Source organism: Falco biarmicus, chromosome 4 (assembly GCF_023638135.1).
Source record: "Falco biarmicus isolate bFalBia1 chromosome 4, bFalBia1.pri, whole genome shotgun sequence".
NCBI classification, from domain to species: Eukaryota; Metazoa; Chordata; class Aves; order Falconiformes; family Falconidae; genus Falco; species Falco biarmicus.
This window is the reverse complement of record NC_079291.1, coordinates 79,289,016-79,293,707: the sequence shown is the minus strand read 5'-3', so window position 1 is coordinate 79,293,707 and position 4,692 is coordinate 79,289,016.

The window sequence follows — 4,692 nt, the reverse complement described above, 5'->3', positions numbered from 1 at the left end:
CCTGAACAGTCATCCATAGCATGTAATGGCTTTTGTGATACGAGGGTTTTAAAGCTAAAGGGGAAGCAGATTTTAAGCAGCGAGCTTGTCACTGGTTCCAGAATGGCGTGCTTTGCACAGCTGCTGTGCCCCAGAGGGGTTAGCAGGGAGAGGAGGAGGAGGATCTGCCTGAATCCTGTCACTGGCTTTGCTGGTGTGCAGCCTATGCAATAGCTGGGGTCTGAGGTCATCAATCGCTAACAGAATGTGGGTATTCAAAACTGTTTCGAAGCAAACCCACAAGCCACAGATAGCATCTCTTTCATCTAATAAAAGGAGAGTTTGGTCCATGCTGCTTCTGCACGCTCTTGCTGGGAGGCATGTTAAGCTGTGGAGAACAAACGGAGCTGTTCTAGATGCAGCTGAGCCTGTCCCTTTGTGGGAGGGGAGCCCTGAACCTGTGCGTTAGAGGTGAATATCCCCAAAACGTTGTCCTTGCTGCTGTAACCTTACGAGCTATTGCGGCGTGAGCGCGGTTTGGCAGCAAAACCTTATTCTGATCCGGTGAGCGAAGCAGGCAGAGTCACTGGTGCTGGTATGATTGAATTTATGGTGAGACTTTTGCTGGTGCCGTTATTTTAAAAAAAGGGGGAAAAAAAATTCCCGAACAGAGGCTGCTTTGTTAGCAAAAGTTCCAAATGGAGACTGGTTTGACAGTAAACGAAGACTGTATTTACAAGTTTGAGACTACTCATTCAGCTCTTAAATGCTTTGTTCATGGCTTTTATTATTTTTTTTTAAATGTCCAGAGTATAAAACCTAACTACTCGAACACACACAGAATCGTGGGGGTGGCTGCTGTGTGTGTGCTGAACTGCAGCTCCAGAGGCGAGGGACAGACCTCTGTGAGGGATGTGTTTATCTTGTGGTCTGAATGTGGACGGCAGTAAGGAAAGCAATTTGTAGCACACCAAGGCTTAGCCATCTTAGTGTTTCAAATGTAAATGTAATACAGCTGCTTTTTAAAGACGGTGGTGGTGAACACACAGGAAGGGAAGATCTTGTTTCCTGCTGGGGAAAGGACAGACCATTCTCAGTGGCTTCGGTCCCGTCCGTTCGGTGTAAGAGAGCAGCCCTGCTTTCAGCCCAGCAGGCGCAACTCCACCCGTTGAGTAGAATACTTGCAAAAACAGCCGAACGATCTATCTAGCGAAGTACCATTTATTTTTAGCCTAACTTCAGGGTTTTAATGACCATTTACAGAACGCAAACCAGACCTGTGTCAGTCTTAAACACCTGAAACCAGGAGCCAAAGGTGCAATTCTTTGGCAGTGCTGAAAGTGAGAGTGGGTGTCCGACCTTCCCTTGGATTCCCTGAGGATTTTATGGTCCTAAGCAAGGATAGACTGTAATGCTGGTGTACCTGTGTGGGAGTGGGGGGTTGTACGTGTTTCTTAGAAGTCTTTTCACAATATTGGAGCCTCTGAAAATATGCTTGTTTAATGGTTAAACTGTGAATATCTGTGGAACACGCCAAATACGTTCACTCTTCATTTTTATATCATTTAAATCTTTATTGTGTAGGGCCCAGGACTGTAGTGAGCAGTGATGCTAATGAAATCCTTGAAACCATTGCAACTATTTAAGTTCTTTTTTAATTAGAGTATGCATGTAGTGATTCTGCTGCAACTTGGGATAAATAACTATATATAGGTATAGTAATATACTGGAAAACTGGTCAGACATCCACACTCTGTGGCATTTTATTGCCTTCCTTTATATGCAAAGAAATACAACTCCTGTAAACTTCAGTCCCTAGTAATAAAACACTGACCAACCTGCACCATATTATAGTTTGCAATACCTTTAAAATTTGGCTCCCAGATCAGCTGGAGGCTCAGTTGTGCTAATTTCTACTTGTGTGGGTGCATTTCTGAGGTCAAAGACTATATATTGATTCAAGTAAAGATTTGAAAGATGCTGACCATAAAACACGACTGAGGAAATTAATTGAAATTGAATGCTGAATTATGAGTTTACTTGCTGCTGGTGCTATTCTATATGGAGAATTATAGCTATTTAATGCTGTGCCATTGTAATGAAAGAACCACAGGAAAAATAAATGAAGGTGTGGCAGGTGGCAGAAAATCAGACAGCTGAAGCTGTGGCAGTTCGGTCTGCTGAGTGCCGGCTTCCCCGGGCTGGCACGGCTGATCTACTCGTGAATCACCCTCTGAACCACTACAGCTTTTCAGCCGAGCGTGTTTAAGAGCATGAAGCAAGTTCACCGCGCTCTGCTGGTGGGTGAGTGGCTCCAGGTTGGTCGGTAATAGACTCGGTGCCTCTTCCTGCGGGCAGGGGGGCTGTCAGGTGCGGGGCTCAGCATGCCGGGGGCAGCAGCAGCTTTGCCTTTGTGACTTTTATTTTACTCCTTGCGTGTCTGTTGGAGCCTGAAGAACCCACGGGTGCCAGGACTAGCCTGTCACTTGTGGTTCCCAGACATAGCTGTGCACTGACTAGTGACCTTCGTATTTTCATGACACTGTCAACATAGGTATCTTCCTTACAGTTCTAAGCCTTGTTTCCAAAAAAAGCCCAGCAAAGTTAAAGAAATACCGTGGTAGTTAATAGCCACCTCAGTCATGATGTAATTTGTTGGCTGAGGTTACATCATTCCCAGATTGGAAAATAATGGTCATTGTGAGCTGCTGGGTCTTGCAGCCTTGTGTTCTGCAGGGTGATCCTTTTTTAGAAGATCCTCAGTAAACTGGGCACCCGGTTCTTCCCCTGAGCTCACTCTGCTCGATATGTGTGCATGTGAATTTAGCCTTTCATATTAAAAAGGAAGATGCTTAACCTGAAACTCAAAAATTCTTTAGGCTGGTGTTTCAATATACAGCAAAACATAAATATTTTTTCAAATATGTATTGAAAGCTAAGTGTCTGCTTAAATTTTGTTGTGTGCAAACAAAACCACCAGTGTTAAAATTTTCTCTCTGGACTATTGAAGACTGAATCTTTGGTTTTATGTTGTCAACTAAAGTGAAATACATGAGATTGTAAGACAGAAGGCTGCAACTCCTTCACCATGAAGTACATAGGTATCTCTACCTCTTGTTCTCAGACTTGAATAGTTTAAGGTTACCATCCTTTTCTCCCAGGATCTCATGCCCGGATGAATAATCTTTTCTTTCTTTTTTTTTTTTTCCTAATTGACCCAACTTAAGTATTATCTATTTGCCATACTTTTTGGTATACTGCTTTTAATATGCATGTAATCAACCCTTCTAAAGGGAGCCAAGTCAAGCTGCAAACAAGTGTTGGTCCTCCTGGGTGCTGGTTTTGGAGTGCAATAGAGTGACCGACTGGAGCTACGGTGCACGTGGCTCGGGCTTTCACCATCACTCATTTTCTTCCCTGGTGAGGCTCCCTGTACTGACAATAAATTGAAGATGGAGCAGCTGCTCCCCAAGAGGGAGCCATCAGCCTTTTCATTTGCCCTTGAAAAACTTTAGGAACCCACATGATGCAGTGCCATGGAGTGATCTTTCTTCTGATTAAAAATACTGCATTTTGTTCCATGTTGGACTGGACCTGAAACACCCAGCAAAGATGAGAGCTGCAAAAGTGGAAAGGCTACGAGCATCCTTTTCCTCCCTGAGGCCAGAGTCTTGCTTAGGATAAAACCTTTATGCCTGAGTAAAGCTGGAGTGTCCTCAAGTGTATTGGAGATGCCAGAGTGGCTGCAGTGCTCACACGTATTCCTTAGTGCATTTGGGTGGTGTCTCTTTTATGCAACACGTCTGTGTCCCTTGCGTTCCTCCCCCAAAGAAAACTACAACACAGTTACTGTCACTGCAAATCCCAAATAGATGCTGTGCTGTAGCAACTGTTGCTATAAGATTCTTCTTCCAGTTTGAGGGCTGCTTTTGGGGTGTGACCTCTTGCACTATCTGCACGGGCGCGTGTTTGGAGAGAGCAGGGGGCATGCGTGTGAGACAGTAGGTAAAAGGAACGTGGACGTGCGTGCTGGCCCTGCTGACAGCTTGCCTTAAATCACTGACGTTACAGCGGTTCCTCGCTACTCTTGCAATCCTCAGTCTTTCTGTAGTTAAGTTTTAAAATCCAACAGGTTCTGGAAGTTATACAGTATTTTTTTATTATTATTTTTAAAAAGCTTCTGTCTTTGTGTAATTGCACTCTTCAGATAAGCCCTTTCTGGATAAAATGTCATTTCACACACAGACAGAAAAAACCCTTCTGTCTCCAATGTTCTTGCTGTAAAGTGGGTCCCGTCCCCCCCTGTCCCCCCGTCGTCCCCCCGCCACCCCACCCCCCCCCCCCGCCCCGTAAATTATATTTGGTCTAAAGGTTGCCTACTGCTGAACCAGTGTGTTTACTTGAATGTTGCCATTTTATGCAGTTACAACTGCTGACTCTTGCTCTTCTCTGGGCCCATGAGAGGGGAGATCGTGTGACCAGAGGTGGCAAACCTGCACAGAGGATCAGTGGAGCTGAGGGCTGGCTGCTGTTTTTATACTCCCGTATGTATTACGTGTTAGAGGACTTCACAGAATAGTGCTTAATATTTTGAAGTTGTGACTTTTTGAGTCACGCTAAACATAGTTATCTTAAAAATATGCTTGCTTTCTTATCTATAAGTTTAAAATAGTCTTTTTTTAAAAAAAAAAAAAAAAAGGTGGGCTGGAAGGA